This window comes from Bradysia coprophila, unplaced genomic scaffold (assembly GCF_014529535.1).
Source record: "Bradysia coprophila strain Holo2 unplaced genomic scaffold, BU_Bcop_v1 contig_200, whole genome shotgun sequence".
Lineage (NCBI taxonomy): Eukaryota > Metazoa > Arthropoda > Insecta > Diptera > Sciaridae > Bradysia > Bradysia coprophila.
In genome coordinates this window covers 772478-791702 of record NW_023503464.1, presented here as the reverse complement: position 1 = coordinate 791702, position 19225 = coordinate 772478, and the positions used below count along the sequence as shown (strand labels likewise).

General features: G+C 35.8%; 1 protein-coding gene across 1 annotated transcript in view; it reads left to right on the top strand.

Moving 5' to 3' along the window:
* LOC119075322 (bone morphogenetic protein receptor type-1B) overlaps positions 1 to 19225 on the top strand; it is a 62338-nt gene that overhangs the window by 2610 nt on the left and 40503 nt on the right. The window lies entirely within an intron of this gene.

Below are 19225 nucleotides of genomic sequence, written 5' to 3'. Positions count from 1 at the left end.
TCCACCGTACTCATATGAAACCGCGGTAATACGATGCCGCAAATAAATTTGTCCAATTCACGTCATTCCCTTAGCGGCAAGAACCTTGGAGAAGCTTACAGAACCTTATCGACACGGTTTCATCCATAAATTGAACAGTTCACATTCGTAAAACTCTCGTGAATTTTATGAGAAAAAATTGGTTGACTCTGTTGCTCTTCCGATGATAAAATGAAGTCAGCTTTACCACATCTGTTCCATGTTCCTTCAAATGTTCAAGTTCATGGCAAAAATTCGATCTAAATACCGACCTAAATACCGACAAATAGTTAAATTTGCTAACAAACAGCGAATAATAAGCGAATCTACTACTTCTATTGTGTAGATCAATCTCATTTACATTTATACAGAATCTTGTACTTCAATTTTTCAATATTTTGGTAAATAAAAGATCAGTGACCGGAGAGGTCATCGTTTATTTTTATCGTTGCTTTCGATAGCAGATGATATGCACAACGAAAAACAGTCACTTCTAGTTATTGACACAAAAGAGTTGAAAATCTTACCTGCAGCAGGTTGCAGGTAACTTTATCTCCAGGTAATGTGCATTATCTGCAGCAGCTGTATTTTTTGCAAGTCACTATAGCTGTGGCAGCTATTGTAGATTACCGGGAGACAGAGTTACCTGCTACAGGTAAGATTTCCAACTCTTTTTTGTCAGTGCAAAATATTTCCGTCAAAGTTTTGTCAGGTCATACAATTTCTATCTTCAAAATTAATATTTTTGTTGACACCCCGATTCGATCGACTGTCTGGAGCACGGAGCACAGCTCGCTTCATTAAATTGAAGAGAGAAAATCACAAATTTTGTTTTTAATTAAATCAATGAGAACTGATTAAACGGTTCAAACAGCCGCTTTCTTTCCCAATTACAATTAAATGAAACATTCGAAGATGGCAATTAATTGTATTCCATATACGGTGCTGTTGAGTGGTTACGTCTTTCGACTGTAGTCCAACATACGAAAGTATACCACCACACAACACAATCATTGCATTTAATAATATTTTTTGGATGCAATTGAACCGCGAACAACAGTGCCAAATGAGTCGCTTTTGACCATATGGTAAAATTTTTTGTTTTAATAAAATAAGAGAAAAAGCACTCGAAGCATTTAGCCATATATTTATAGCAACAATTGTTGTTGATCGTTGATGTTATTATACAACCGAGCGTGAATGTGAATCATTTATTATGTGCATATGTACATGCAAAGAGAGACAGAGATACTCAAGACTTAAGCTAAGATGTTGGGATGTGTTGGCATAAAAATGAAAAATCATATTTCTTGCAAATAATTTAATAATAAAAAATGTTGTGCGATAAATCTTAATAAATAACAAATTAATCCAATTTAATGCACGGGGTACATTGTGAATCGTTTACATTTCAGCAACGTTGCTTGTTTATAGGATATTATTTTAGCAATGCATGCAGTACATGCACAAATGCGTGGAATGAATTTATTTTTATTTTTAATTAAACGTTGCAAACTGTCATTTGCATACCATACGTTGGATTTCATTCTCAATTAATAATAAGAAAAAAAAAATAATTGGAAACCAATGTCAGTTGTAATAATAACGAAAATCTGGGACATTAATGGTGAATGTCGCAATCACCAATCAAGCATATTATGGAAGTACAGTTACTCCACCAAAAAAAATCCGGACTCGATTCAAAACAATATGAGGCTTTTCTAGCAATTCTATCGCATTAAATAATGTGTCAATACTCTCTCTTGCAAACAAACTCTCAGCTTTCTGTGTCACATTCACCTGTCTTTGTATTCTACATTTTGACTGACTACGTTTAAGTTAAATGCAAATTCCGAAGGCTACTTGACACTTTCACCACCCTAATAAAAGTAGTTTTTTGCTAGTAGTTTTTATTGGTAACGTCCTCAAGTTCACTCAAGCTTTACTGAATGACTGTATGATGACGTAGCCTGAATAATGAATTTGTTGAGCCTAACTTTAGTATAAGTGTTTGGGGAAAATTCCCTAGCACCTAAGCCTCTAGTGGCCCTGTTGTGCGAGCCTAACTTTAGGCGAGATATCATTTACATACCTAACTTTCCTTATACTTGATACTTTGCATACTTCGAGGCGTGGCTCGAAAGTCTTGTTAAGCTGCGGTGAGGACATAACGAATCTAAAAGCGGATTCACCCGTACTCATTTTCATATTATTTTCACATGAATAATGAATACGTTCAAGATAAATCGACCGATTTTGAAGAATCGACCATACTTGGTATGTACATTCATTGTATTGATGCGTACTGTACTTTTTATTGGTCGAAAAAGGCTGTTAGTGAGGTCTCTGAACAAACTAGTATTTCTGCCTGTCAACTAGAGTAGTGGCCAGATAATGTGACCAAATATCGACCATCAAACGCTTCATTCAAGTCCTAAGCCAACCTACTCTTTCAACCATAGAATCTCTTGTGGTAGTTCTACCTACTTTCTTCGCAGTTTCGTTAAGTCTAGTGGTAAAAGGAAGATTTTTTCCACATTTCTTTACTGGATACTTTATCCAATACTTTCCAATACCACTAGATAATTGCCGGGAGGCTGTAATGAAGTATGGCATTTTCCAACAATTTCTCTTCATCATCTTCAACCAATTTTAGTATTTGCATTCATCACTGAGAAGCTATCATGTCACGATGTGTATGTGTAATCATACATCTGTCACCCAATGTTTCGTAGAAAACACTTCATTTTACTTCATTAAGAGTGATATCGCCAAATCTTCGAACAACTTTGGGACAAGCTGTCACGGATTTTATTGAGTTATAGCTCATTCGATTCGTTGAACTGATGCGAGTAAAACGTAGTACTACGTTTGATGAAATTTATTTTGTTCTCAACGATCGAGGTAGTGAAGTAAGGGTCTGCCAAAAAAAGCCCAAAATCGTTTTTTTTTGTAATTACTCGAGTGAAACAATTTCGGGAAAAAACTTGTTTAGCTACGTTTGAAGGTCTTGAAGAGACGCAAAATTTGAGTATACTTACCACCAGGTCCATGTTCACCTGACGGTGATATTAATGACTTTAGATGAAAAAATAGGTGATTTTCCGAAATACCTAAGCGTTTGCAGTGACACAAGTCCGAGACATGGTATGTATGGTGAGAGAGCCTAGCCTCTATAGTACCATAACATGCAAAACATCGTTGGATAAGTTTCACTGCAAAGGGTTGGAGCGACTTTAGTGGAAGTCCAGCCCAAGTCGACGAAATTTTATCACTTTATTTCGTTTGTTTTTCGCCTTTTTGAGGTTTTTTGTGCGGCTATTCATTTATCTGATTTTGTTCGATGTTTTGGCGATATCACTCTTAATGTGAACATATTAACTAGATACGAGAACTTTAAAAGAGATTTGCTCTTATTGTTGCTGTAATTATCATTGAGAGCCACCACGCACTTACGCCGTATAGCACACCGTTTACTTGACCAATTGTTTAAACAATGAAAACTTCTTGCTGTTCCATTGTTGGAAAGAAATGTCACATAAACGGAGAGCTAAACGGCGTAAGTGCATGGAGGTCTTGAACAGATTACTGGCCATTATGAGGCATGAAAGTTAGGAATCAGCTCGCAAACCACGGTCTCAGGAAATATTTCTGATTTTTTTTTGTTCCAGCCTTTGCTGTACAAACCAGCCGGAATTGTATGATTTGAAAATCAATTTTCAAATTTTGTATTCTCAGGAAAGTTCGACTAGTTGTCGGGAAGAAACTTTTGTTTCCATGTCTGAGCCGGTTTTAAAACGTTTTATAGAGATTCAGTTATCTTATTCGTTCTGGCAGCTTACTTTCTATGCAAATTGAGAGTGTGTATAATCAACCAACTATTCAATTATGATTCAAGCGAGTAATTATAGGTTTTGTACAACGTGTAGCAATATCACGTATGTCGTTCGTTCGATCTGTTAAAACATATGCATGAACGAACACTGTCAAGTGTGTATTAAAATTTCTAGAAAATGTTATTAGTTTTACGAGGCGTATAGTGCTCCTAAAATTATTTAGTTGTTACGATAGATAACTTCAGCAGACATTACGACGTTTTTTTCTCTTCTTCTTAATTCCACCTACTTGAGACTTATATATTTGAGGAATCAAACATTGTGTTATGTGAAGCGATATAACAATGATCTGTTTAAACACAAACACTCGATTCATCATATTTTCAGATTTAAAGTAAATAAAACCGACGAAACTGTCGATGAAGAAGAAGAACTTTTTTTTTGATTAAATATTTTTCCGTCCGAACCTCTAAGACAATATTGAGTTTTTAATGCATAAACAAACAATATATCGAATTTCAACAATTTTAAATGAAAAGAAATATTTTATCATGACGACAACGACGATACGGAGTGTGTTTTGTTATTAAAACGCTAAATACTCGTTTCTCATACGAGAGGAATACAAAAAATAAACAAAACAAAAATCACATCCGAATACCAAGAGCGCGTATGGGTAAACATCTTCTGAATGCCTTTTTAACGAAAGAAAATTTTTTTTTTTTGGTAAGTTGATAATACGATGATCGGTGACCCCCGCGAAATAGTGACTACAAATAGTGCCACCAAAATGTTGTCTGGTTAACAGCGATGCTGTGATGTTGTGTTATTCTTTACAACAGTCTAGTAAACTGATGTCTGAAGCATCAATTACTATTGAAGGAGTAGATCCAACACAGACATAAATTTGGGATTAAAATTGTAAGTCCGAGTGGGATTAGTTTCGATGGGGTAGAAAGGGTAGAAACGGTTAGTGATTAAAGAACGTATTCTCTCAGTAAAAACAACGGTTCGATATAAACGGCGGCGATATTAAGAACGAAATTGATCCGAGTTCGATTTCCGCGTCAGTCAATTTCACATGGAATTTTTCTAGCAAGTCTATCGCATTGGTAACGATGCACACACTGAATGACTCATATGACGTAACCCAAATACGACGAATTTGTGTTCATATGTATAGCCCACATTTAGGCGAGATATCACTTACGCGCCTATTTTGCCTCGAGAGGTATTTGCATACTTCGAGGCATGGGTCGGAAGTCACTGTCGGCCCCTGGTCCAGATTGAACTTGTTATTGGTCGCGAAAGACTCTTGGTGAGACTTCTAAACAAATCGAATCCAAGTTAAAAAATTAAAAAAGTTTTTGTGTGATGTGGATCCGAGGCGTAGCCGAGATCAACAATTACACAAAAGCTTTTTTAATTTTTAACTGAATTTGTAATGAATTTTACATGATGTGAGCTCCACTTCTCTTACTTTCCCTTCTGCTGTAATAGGTCACTTTCGGTCCTAGGGAACTCAAAGGCATGTAAAATATATTTTAGCATTAAAATTGTCCATCCTTCCCTATTATAGCAAGGGTTTACGTCGTACAAGATCGTTTACATGTCAGTGGAGTTGTGAATCCAGCAATGTTTCTTTGTGTCCTGTTATAACTGCACGTAACAGAAATTAATCTTTCATCGCAAAAATAAATATTTTGTCCGTTAAATCACCTCAGACCAATTATTTCTCAAGAGAAATAAACCCCAGAATGTTGATGGGATGTGTATATCATTCCGAGTCATCTTGGCTTTCATTGTACACTATAACTAAACTTCCATATGAATATCAGGAAAAAAAAAACAAGAAACTAAAACAAATCGACAATAAACTTGGTTGCATGTTGATCTCCGTATATTTTACCACACAAACATGGTATATCCTTTTGCCAGCCATAAGTTGCATGGATCTTCAAGACCATAAGTCATGATAACAATCTTGCAAGAAAACGAAAAGAATTAACAAACCAACCAACGCCCCATTTTATCCAATACCACAACTTTACGTTATTATTCGACTTGACGTTTCCATTTTTGATCGGAACAAAATAAAAATTGTTCAATCCATTTATGTGTGCGCAGAGAGGCCACATTGGATTTATTGCGGAACCATTAATGGTCATAAATGCAAGGGACCGGTGGTGCTTAGACAGCAGAAAATGTTTTATTATGTTTTATGTGCTTGGATTCGAATTCATTTAGAAAGTCGAACCTTTTCGCATAATAATGTTTTAATGCTAAAACCGATTATAGCTAAATCGAAGATTCATTATCTAGTCAGTTGGAACAGTTGTTCGCCTTATTAAGCTCTATAAACAGTACCGATGGTGCTTACGTCTCTTTGTATGCGAAACGAATAATACAACTTGCTTACATATTTACTCAAAAAAAAAAAAAACGTTAGAAACATTCAAAATGTCACAAGCAAATACAACGAAATGTCTATGCCTAATAATGCTTAGCCGGACATAACATTGTTCAAATATGGTCCGATTGACTGAATCCAGTTGAGATCGCTGATGCGATAAGACCCATACGAGCCCGTATACTAGGATGCTCAAATTTACAATTTTGTAAAAGTTTCTGAATTTCACATCGAATTCAATATTTTGACTATGAAAAGCCATGAAATAGTTACCCCTTTTTCATTAACAGATATATCTTGATTGGTCTCTTGTGCTATCGTGCTTTTCCTCGTCTTGCATTCAAAGTCAATGTCTAACTTTGTTAGACTCTCACATCTATACAATCGCACGTTTTCCTTTCAGAGTAAGCAACAGCTGAGCTAAAAACTGTGAAAAGACGAATAAAATTTCACTGCCTCTGATTGTACAAATATCTTAGTCTAACTTTAGGCGGAGATATAATCAACACCAAAAGAAATCCTAAAGGATTGCTAACATACAGGCGTTATTTTGATTTAACTTCTGGTTCCTCAATGTCATGAAAATGGGTTGCGTCATCCATGTAATTTTTCTGTAATTTTTCTTTTGAGGGCAACTGATATCTCAACCACACAGATTATGAAGCCTAAGAGTAGGAACGCCGCTTAAGCTAAGTATACGTCAGCCGTGAAATGAAATTTTGACATAAAATGTATGGACTATCTGTCATTATTTTACCGCTAGCGAAAACGTGGCATAACATGGACACAGTATGATACGGATAGCTAGTGCGAAACCTAGACGCCTAGGAACATCATTATAAAATCCACAATTTAGATTACCTCTCTGGATAAAGAAACTTCCACATTAAACCGAATAGCCGATAGTACTTCGTACGAGACAAAAAATTCTGAGTTTTTTTCTTCTTTCTTCGTTCGTATTAAAACGCTCTTTGTATTATCGGTTTACACTTCTTTTTTATCGTTCTTCAGCGTTGTATAACAATGCAGAATTTATTTGCATCAAAAAAATGCTCTCTGTTCTGTCCCGTGTCCAATAGAAACTATCGAATGCCCCCATTGTCAGAGTTATTTTTTCGGTATCTCATTATAATGCCTGAATGGTAAAAGGTAGAATCTTTCATACGAAAATGCATGCTGTACTGCTGTAGCTGTATGCAACAATATTTTGTGTGTTATATGCGCACTTGTGTGTGTTCGTTGCAGAGGCCAAAACGTTTCCTCTTACATTCGTATGTCACACTTAATTAGCAGCAACCCAATGCCGGTGTTCTTTGAAAATATCTTTACAAGCAACGATGCAACACTTTATGTGTGTTCAATAGAAATGGAATAGTTGGGTTGAAATTGTGATCATTGTATAACGAGTATGATTGAGCAGATTTTACAATCGTCGGATGACTGTACGAATACGTGTTTTTAGGACCTAACAGTTAGATGAGACATGTTTTTCTACCTTTTCATGCAACAGGTACTGTCAAATTCTTGTGACTTTTCGTTCTGATTGCCAGTTTTAGGGTGTAGGGTGAGACGAGCACCTTACCAATTAAAATTGCGTGCTGGAAAAAATTGGATTCTTTAAGAATTAATATGTTTCGGTCCGATTGGCCTGTCTGATGTTGTGCCGGATTCTATAAAATTATACAACGGCTGTGAAAAAAGTGATAATCTCTAGACACTTGAGTTAAAACTGTACATGGGAATTCACTAAAGACTTCCTTGTAAGACAAGTCGTTCGCGTAGGTGATCGTCCCACCCTGATAAATCTAAATAAAAAGTCAAGCCGTTCATAAATAACGTCGTCGTACTCATAACTGGTGTACGAGACGAGACTTCTGTGTGACTTCTGTTTCATATTGACATGTCTTTCAGTTTCCTAGAGCTCACACCGGTAAATGGTAATTTACATAACAAGGCTTAAACAATTGAAAATTCCAGTTTTCGTGTTTATTTAGTTGATCCGAGGCGAAGCCGAGGTCAATAAACAGACGAAAGGTATGTACTGGACTTTACATGCTTAGTGCTTCAAAAGTAGTCCTTGAAACTTAAAACGTACGGTCTTCGACGCATATAGCAAGGAAAGTGCATTATAAAACTCGGGATAAAAGCGGAAAATCTCGGCTTCGCCTCGGATCAACAAACTTCACACGAAAACGGGACTTTTCAATTTTTTATCCCTAGTCATGTAAATAACTATTTCTTCGATTGTTAAGTGCTAGAAGCTCGCTGACGAGGGTAGTCCTCGTTTAGTGTGCATTACTCCGCCTTCTCACATCGAAGACAAACGAAAAGTACTTGAACCCGTGGTTATCTCAAAATCAAACACATGCACAGCAGTATACCCATTCAAAACGATCATTATTTCATCCCATTTATCGTTTACCGTGCATCATCTTAGAACACAGCGTTACGAAATAAATTCTGGTTCGCAAAGCGCATTAAAAATATTCTTTTTTGTGTTTCGCTTGTTCTTGTGGTTTTTCGTCTGGAATTTTCAAGCGAAAACCACATTTTATCGAATCATCGCCATTGTCGTTTGTGAAGTGATTTTTTTGTGTTCATAACGATGATGATCGAAACAATCGAACTGAATTTCTTATTATGCACCTCAATTGTTAACTTCTCTGCAGTTTTATGTTGGTTGGTTTTTTTTTTGTCCCCGTCCAACCAAACCCAACAGCCATCGTTATAACATTTTACAATAACATCAGCACACACGGTGTATTTATCTGCAAAGGCGTTCGTTTTCACACTTGAAAAGACATCAACAGCGATACACTGATCGAATGAGATCTCTGTCTCTCGTACACAGCACAGAAATGTGTATCACATTTATGTATATATCCGTTTTTCATGTTTGTCCCGATTTAATCGTGTGCTCTGGTGCATTTATTTAGGCCACCTAGACCACGTTAAAAACATTAATTAAAAACGCTTTAAGAAACGAATCCCATAAACATTTTTATGAGATTGGGTGTGTGTTTAATACATGTATGCCATGATTATGTGAGAAGCATATTAGAGAAAAATATCGATTATGTTTTTCGTTATTTTTATTAAATTTGATTATAAATGATTCGCAATTGGTGGTGTTTACGTTCCAGATATAACACAACACCTCGACAAGACTAAATAATTTTTGTAATTTAATTTTTTGTTATTTTAACCGGAATTATTAAACCATTCGAGATAGGTAATGGACAAGGCAATACTGACCGATGCTGAAGAAGCATACAAAAAGAATCAGAAGAAGATGAAGAAAGTATTATATCGACGTAAACAGATAAATTTATAATTATTGAGTGGTAAAGAGTGGCATAATAAAAATGTTTTCTTAATTCGATTTTGATTCCAATGAGTGTGTGGCGCCTCTCGTTTACTTTGTAGAGCATGCTTGTTGATAGAAAATAGTAATTATTAATAATTTGCAGTGTTTGAATATCGTATCGATGTAGGCATGTGATTGACTTTGTATACCTAATAATATTATGTTGGTATGGAGACGCTCGTTTTTTTTAACCTTTTTTTATTCAAAGGAAGTGGGCTTATGGTTTCGAAATGGCACTTTGATAAAAATAGGTTTTTTTTAAATGGAACTATAGCGTCGTGTAGTCTGATTTACTTTATATCGTTAGAATTACCTAGACGATTATGTTCTCTGACCATCCTTTGATCCTAAATCAGATAAAAGGCTGAAGAAGTAAAAACTTATCGCCTTAGAGGTACGAATTAAGTTACAAAAACTTGACTATAAACCAGGGACTACTTTTGGGAAAACATTTTTCCTATGTTTTTCCGAATTTTCCTACCTTCTTTCAATTTTCCCAAAAATATTGATCAAATTTTCGATCACCTCACAACCACACAAGCATCGAGAATTTTTTCTAAAGTTTTTTTTTGCTTATGAATGGTTCCTCATAAATGATATCCCCTTTTCAGTGGTGCAAGCAGATTTAAATCATTAATAGCTCTCTAAATATGCGTTATGGAAAGTCTAATGTGCGTTCTACCCAATTATGGGAGAAGAACACATATTTGACTCACGAAAGTGCATTTTTATCAAGTTATTAATTATTTAAAGCTGTTAACAGCACTGAAAAAATCGGATGTCATTTTTGAATGATCCCTCAACTGGGCACACATAAAAAATCCACTGGAAAATGTGTCCGATTTCAGTGGGCTGTTTTTCAAAATAATCACTCGCTTTTAAGGAAGATATGTCAAAGTCAAGGAAAATGTGAGAAAAGGTTTGCCAAAAATTGTGCCTGATGTAAACACTTACAGTGACAATACAACTAGTCTGTCTACCTATCGCACTATAAATCATTCAATCTACTACTTCATTGGTTTGTCTCATCACTAAATAGGGTTTGATTGCAGATCTGTTACTTCATTCGTTGTAACATGTGTTTGTTATTTAAGTAAACTAGTCATCGTTCATTGCTTATTTGGTTGTCGTTGTCGATAACGAACAGATAACTAACATAAGGAAAATGTCAAGCAGGTTGACATTGTTAGAAACGTATGAAGATTATGATGGATGAACCGGTGTGCTATCGAAATCAACTTGTGCGAAGAGGTCCACTCTATAATTCTTGAGATTGCTAACTACAATCGACGAATCGACTGCTCCTAGCATGAACACTCAATTGACAAGTGTCAAATTTGAAGGCAAACGAAATGTAGTGACCATGGACTCTTTTTGGTAAAATTTAGGTGCTTCGTTTGAAAATTTTGCATGACATGTTGTACTGTACTGAGTGAATTCGGAGAAAATTCGGAAAAATTCCGAATAAGTCTGACATAATTCCGGAAAAAAATTAGAAAAATTCTTAAAAAAATCTATTTTTTTCGGAAATTGGTCAGACTTATTCGGAATTTTTCCGAATTTTCAGCATCGTACAAACAAGCAAACATTTCGCTAAAAATATTGAAATTTGAACCCCAACCCAACTGCGCTAACTCATGCGAAGTTTCCAATCCATTTGTGAAACCAGAAAGTTCATTTGTGTAATTGACGTTAAAAATTCGAACAAATATCATTTAAATTATTAATCTTTTCTCATCGCGTGCTAGCGCATAAATTAAATTGTAGAAGAAAACCTCACCATCTCTATTCAATGGCTTATAACAACATTCTCCATACAATACTTTGTCTAGCAAGGATCGTAGGTTGTACTTAAAAAAACGCGTTAAGTTCCACTTTGAATAGTAAAACGAACATAAAATATAAATTTGAATGCACCGTTAAGAGACGATCAATTTACACCAACCATTTTCTCTTTCTTCAAATGCCATAATCGATGGTGTTAGATCTATAATATGTTGAATGTGGGTGGTAGCTCATTATACGGTGCAATATGGTTTCGTATAGCTACAATGTATCTGGAGAAAATAAAGCTTCCTACTCATGTTACAGAGTTATAGAGAAACAATGATTCGAATAACATAAAATATCGGTTGAGATTTGTATAGTCTTCACGTTTGTTGAACAATGTTGAACTTTTCTCAAACATTTTGGAATTATTGGACTTAGATCTGCTAAATTATGATTATGAACCGAGTCTTCCTAAAATAAAATGCGTCGTCAGCTTATAAATTCCGAATGGCTTTTTCGATCAACTAAATTCGCTGAACAGTTTTTAGCAAAAGTTTAGTTTGTGCTTTGGAGTGTTCTAAATTATACGGTCGAAAAACTTTCTTACTAGACCAAACGACTTATTAATCTCTAAGATTCGATGAGAGATTAGGGTGCTTCAAAAGAGAAGCAAAAACACAGATCAATAATCATTTGTTTCCAACTACCTGCCTTGAATCAGAGAAATTTTCCAGTATGAGGGTGTTTAAGGCGTTTAAGACGTTTTTCATCTAAAGATCCTCATCTTAGAGTTTATTATACACAAAGGTGCGAAACCTGAGTATGGTGAAAAGCGAAGCAAACGGCAAGTTTATCACCATGTAATAATCAAATCTATTACTCCTATTGTTTAAAACTATTTCACTATTGTCATTTTCACTATTTGTCCCACCAGGCATTTCCAAGTAAAGTATTTTGTTGTCTGCCCCCTGCGAAAGTTGAGCATTACATACCAATTTGTCACTCTGTAAAATGATCACTTGCATGTTGGGCAAACTGCTAAATGTAATTATTTAATTACATTGTAATATAAAACTTTCGAAGGGGGTAGGCCATAAGTTCTTAACTTGGGGCTAAATTTTAAGCAACAAGGTTCGTCTCGTATCACAAAATTGATTCATCAGGAAATGAATGATTTCCTGAGCACCCAATGTAATTTGCCATTACTCAAAAACTTGAGTTTAAGAGTCATATCGCCAAATCTTCATGCGATTTTTTTAACTTTGGGAACAAACGGTCTCCGATTTTAATGAGTGATAGCTCGTTGGATTCGTTTTTCAATGTGACTGCCGTAGTACCGTTCCAGATGCTGTTCCAGCTGTAGAGCACTCAGAAAAAAAGAAAAAATCTGCATTTTGGCACCAACTTTTTTTCCAGGACATCTGTGGGTTTGCAGCACAAAAGTACTGGGTTCATTTATATGTGCAACGATAGTGGGTGAGGCCATACTCAGTTCCGTGGAACAACGAAGGTGCAGAGAATCCAGACTCTCCGAACATTCACTGTATTTTTAGTCATATAACTCTCGCACCAAGCAGTGCGTATACTCTTCCTAGGCCGACATTCGTAAAATATTACAAAAATTTAAAATAATTTTTTCTTGAGTTGTTGCCGAAAAACTGTTTTCGGTACCCTCTAACATGTCTTTTCAGAGAAACCTGACATGAACATGAATTTCTGATACCTGTCAGGTCACTTAACCCACATTTTCAGGTCAACCCGTCAGATGCCAGGTCAGGCCAGACTTGATCACTGTAATCAGGTTTCAGGTAAAATCCGGTCAGGTCAAAGTTAAGATATTTTCAGGTCAGGTTCTGGTAAACTTGTCCTGCTCCGAGATCACTAGTCGTTGTACAAGGGTTGAGTATAGATTCTGGATTACCCAACGTTTTTAAATACAAATTATCGCGTTTTTGACATAGATTTAAAATCGGAAATGCTCATGTTGAAGTGAATTGCTTTCGGAAATGCAAATCTCTCGCTATCTAATCTTTACTCATCTGTTTTTCTCGTAGTTTCATTTCATCTGCTAATTCGCCTGTTTGTGAAGAGCACTAAAAATTTTGGTTCTCCTATAAATAGTACCCGACCATAATCGTAATTCACTGCCATATTATTTATACCAAACAGTCCATTTGCTCAGTACAGATCCACTTTGATGCACTCTAATTTAAACGTATTTATGATTGAAACAATTTTAAATGCAACAATTTCTATATTCTACCAACTCTAAACCACAACAATATGAATTTTATATATTTTGTGAGTACGTTGTGTGTGCATTTGCATGTACATTTTGTTGAACAACACACAATGATTGAACTTATGGTGGATTAAAATCGTGATGCTTAAATGAATAAAAAATTATTTTTTGTTGTTGTTGTTGTTGCATTTTCTTAAAGACGTTGGAAGGCGTCAAACAGACGCGTCTTTATACTCAAATCATCCATGCCGATCTTTGACGATCGATTTACAATAAGAAATAAAAAAAAAATGTTGCTTTCATACCGCGTGGTTATTTCTCGCGTTCTTCTTGAATTGAATGAAACTCTTTTTTTTTGTTGTGGTTTAAATTAAAATTTATTTATGTGTATAACGATGATGACCATTCCGTAGATATATGTAAATTCATTTGGGAACATTTTCGGTTGGACGAGAATTTCCATTTTTAGACCCGTACGAAGTACTGGGGTCTTATAGGTTTACGCATACGTTTGTAACACGTCGAATTGGACTCCCTGAGTAAGGGGAAACCTATTGTGGTTGTCTAGAGATGCCAAATCCGCGAAAAAAAATATGTCCGTCTGTCCGTCTGTCCGTCTGTCTGTCTGCACGATAACTTGAGTAAAACGCATCCGATTTTGAAAATTCTTTTTTTTCCCGTTTGGTAATGTCAAAAGACAGGCTAAGTTCGAAGATGAGTGATTTTGGATCGACCCCTCCCGAGCTGTGGCCCAATAAGTGCTTTACGGTTTTTCGAAGATATCTCCGGACATTTAAACGTTAAACTTGTAAGTGATACGTCAAATAAAAGGTATTTACAATACCGATCGACAAAAAAAAAAGTTTATGGAAATCGGATGACCGACTCGTGAGTTAGACCCCTTGGTGTGGAACAGGCACAGGGCGGCAAGCAGTTTTTGCTTGTAGGTCGGCCACATTTGAACATATTTCGTCTGTTTTAGCTTTATTAGATAGGTATTGACCGTACCAATCAGGGAAATTTTTTTTATGAAATTATGTTCTCCGGAGCGTGAGCTAGGTCTCTTGGAGTGAGCTCTTATCTGGCTACTCGGAAGTACAGTGAACGTGGTGTATTTTGACAATATCTCGAGTAAATTTTGACCGAATTTCATGAATTTTTTTTTGTTTGAAAGTTATTAACGAATGTAAAGCGTCGGTACTATTTCCGGTCTCCTAACAAAATGGCTGCCGGCGGCCATATTGGATTTTAGTAAAACGATATAAAGTGCGAAAAATGATGCTTAGAGAGTTTCTGTTAACATGGAAATAATGTGTTAAGTGTGAGGGGTTTCAGTGATTCCATATATGGACATCTATATATACCTATATACAGCTATATTGAGCTATATACAGGCATATAGAGCTATATAATAGCATATTCCTCTGTGAAATGTTTATTTACAGTGAAATATAGGTAAATATAGCGGTATATAGCTGTTCAAATAGGAATTTATGAAATTTGTCTTCGTACGGGGCTGTCTATATTGCCTCCGGTAATTTAGTTGTATATGATAACAAGGCAAAGAGTGGATAATGTAAGTGATTTTAAAGGGAGAATAGTTTTTCAGCAGAGAAGAAAATGAAGTAAGAGAAATGAAGAGTTTCACATTAAAGGCTTTTGATACGAATAGGTGTTTCGTACGGGTCGGCGTTAGCTATGTTATTCTTTTCGTTTACGAACAACATCAATTGATTGAGAGAAATGATTTGTATTATGTTTGTGTGTGATTTTTCGGTCAAAAGTCACGTAAAAGAGATTTATTTTCATTGGAAGTGACAGTGCAAATCAAAATATATTTAAAAGAAAAGCAAGAACAGCATTGACTGACTGTGTGTGGTGTCGATCATTAAGTATACATTCGAACTATCGGAACATATCTCCTTGAACCTGAATTAATGAGCCAAGTTGTTAAGTCAATATACTGTAAAATCTGCATATGTTCATCAGAAATCAGCATGGTCCCCCTGGGAAGGTCTTACAGTAGTTAAATTTTCTATTGACTGAGATTAAAGGCCTAACTGGTTGTTAATGAAATTCAATTATAATTAATGTCATTGAGAGGATGAACTAACGTTAAGTTACTACTAAAGACTTTCAGTCTAGCAACTATGAGTTCGTCAGACGATGTGCTAAGGTTTTGTGTTCGTCAACAAAAGTTCAAACTTCGGACTGTTTGCTGGGCATATTTTTAAGAAATTGATTCTTGAAAATTCTCGAATTGAGAATTTCGAGAATTTTCAGGAATTGAAATTCTTGGAATTCCTGAAAATTGTCAGATTCCATTCTCGAAATTCTTGAAAATCTCGGAAAATCATGAAGTTTCTGGAAATTTATGAAGTTCTTGGAATCCATGAAATTCTTGGAATTCATGAAATTCCAGAAATTTTAGAAAAAAAGCTGACCCTTGGTTTCGAGTGTATCTACTGTCCATCAAAGACAGAAAAGCATGTCGACGATAACATTGTTGAGTCTGGTAACTCATTTGATCTAACTATTGGTAATAGGTTTGAAGCGACATCTATTACTTGACTTACAAAGGGATTCTTTTGAAAAACAGCCGACCGAAATCGGACGGATTTTTCATTGGAATTTTTTATATTTTCTCGTTGATATTTTTCTTTTATTAATCCTAAAGTACCTGTACATGACACAAATTCCACCCATGGAGTGGCTTCTATTCTTAACAAAAATTACCCTACTCTATTTATCCAGAACCATGGAAACTGGCCTGATTCAGGAGAATCAGGGGAAAACATTAACTATCGTTTTTTTATTCTCATTCGATAGAAGATAATAAACCTCGTCCAATGACTGGGTTGACGGCAATGTACCGAGTACAGAAGCTGAATTTCCACGTTGAATGTCTATGGATAGTCTCTGCCGAAGGAAAAGCGTAACTCTCTTCTCGTTAGTGATATTCGAGATTCTCTTGCCTAATTCGGAAACAAATTGCTTTGCATGAGGACCCCATGGACCAAGCGTTTCAAAACCTAAAGGAACAAAGATGTATTGGCCAATTAAAGAATTATATAGTGTGATCTTTTTATCCTCTGCCGTTTTTGCCACCCAACCAACATGTCTTGAACTGTTCATCAAATACGATTTTGCAACTGTGTCTCGGCAAGTTGCGTCCCACAGCAAACATTTTCCAGCAGACCAAGATATCAAGGTGAGTCCATCGGGATGTTTTCCATCTTCACGCGCGACTCCAGGTGGTTCCAAAATTGCAGGAACTCCTGCAGAAACTATACCTCTTCTAAGTGTTTCGTTTAAAGATTTATGTCTCGGATGTCGGCCTGATGCTTTTATACAGCTCAACCCATGATAGCCATAAGAATCAACGTCAATTTTTTATAAGTGCCCAGAAAGGTATTCGACCCTAGAAGCCAAAACCACTTTCAACAAAAAAATTCTCCCAAGCTTGTGTGGCTAGTGTGAGATGATCAAAAACCGAAAACTTGCACTTATCTTACAGAAGCTTCTCCAGTTGGTCGAGTGGGGTGTTATGTTATTAAAACGGTATTACATGTACTTCCGGGGAAAAAAGGGTCATATTGGGTTTAAATTTCATTCACACTGATATATGTGCAGTTGAAGTTTTCAACCGAAAAAGACTGAAAACTTACGCTTTTCTAAAAGAAATTTCTCGAGGTACACGAAATGTACATGGTCGTGTGGGAAGCATTAGAAAGGTAATTACATGCACTTTCGGGGTAACTAGGGTCCTATGGGGGTCTGGAAGCATCTACGATGAAATATGAAAAGTTCAAATGTTTAAGTGCTTGGTTTTTGATCACCTCACACACGCCACACAAGCTTCGAAGAACTTTTATGAAAGTGGTTTTTGCTTCTAGGGTCCTATATCTTTCTGGGCACATATTAGAAATTCCAATGGAAAATGCGTCCGATTTTGGTCGGCTGTTTTAAAAAATAATTTCTTACATTTTGATCTGGGACTATTTGTGAGAGATCGATTGTGATTTCTAAGCCAGAGCTTATCGCTTATTTTTGTCGTCATTAACGATTGTATGAACAGATTTTCTGAAAGAGTATTAACAGCACAATCCAGATAGAGATACTTGCAGTTCGAACTAATGAAAAAGCGAACGCTGGAACCTTCAGAAGATTCTTACCTTGTCTTGGAAACACTTCGCAGAACGCTTCGCAATGAAAAGTAATCATTTAGAAGTCTCATTGTCGCATGTCGCCATCAATTCACTAAATCAATTTTCATATCACACTGAACGATTCGAGATATTACAATCAAAGGTACGTGTTTTTCGGTGTAAATGCGACAAAAATCGAAAATGGCACCGGTAATGTTTCGGTAATTTCATTCATTTCGGACTGATAAAAAGCTTGTCTCCTATTCGTTACATTCATGTTGAATACAGTAACTCTATGCACACCGTTCATCCATAAAGTCGTTTTCCGTTTATAGAGCCTTCATTGTGTAGAGACAATGCAATAACCATTGCTAGCATAAACTGATATTTATGGTACATTGAAGCCACTGAACGCAATTTTTCTTATCGACGCTGAAACAATTGTTTTCATCTTCTCCTTATATGAGCTTTGCAATCAAAACCCACATATTTTCGTTTGACTTCCTACTATTGTGAACATGAATTTCATTTTAAATATGCATCAGATTATTCGGATATACAAACTCCCTCCGTCCCATATAATAAGCTTTGTGCTTTGTTTACTTTACCTATTTCCAAATTGTAAAAATTGTATTTACAAGCGGCACAAAAACGTGATCCAATAGATCAGATAGAGTTCTGTGTATAATACCACAATTTTAATGGAATATTATAAAGTGCACACAAGGCACACTGGTGCCCGGTGTTACTTATAACGATATTAAAATGGATAAAAATACTTTTCTTTATCCATATTTCATTGTTGGTTGTTTGGTTGGTGTATGGAATATATTTTAATGTAAATCGAATTTAATGCAAAACCATCGACAACAAAACAAAATCTCTCTCGTAACATAAATTTATATTTTGACCGGCATAATAACGAACCAACACATTATCAAGGGATCAGCAGAAAAACACATATATACGAGAGTAAAAGAACAACGAGATGAACGAACAGCGTATGTACAAAAAAATAATAAATAAATAAAAAAATTACAAGCACAAGAGATACATCATTGAAGCATAAATCAAACCACCGAACAATTCGAATACAAAAATTATGCAGAATTGCGTTATTTTTCTGGCGCCTTGATCTTTGTTTCGCTTATAATCATACGTTATTTGCCGGTTTTTAAAAGGGCTTGCAATTTTTTTTTTATTGCAAAAAAAATGTATGCGCGGTGCACGTTCGCGGATCTTGAAATTTGTAGAACAATTTCACGCCCTTAGTTACGGTTTTACCATTGGTTTTCTCAGAAAAATTAGCAAACGAATTTTCCACTGTGTTAAAATCACATTTCGCTTGACTTGATGACATAAATTTTACGCTGGCTCGGTGGTCAAAAACCCACGTTTAGCTATTATAGCTATTTGAAACAAAAACGTCAATTT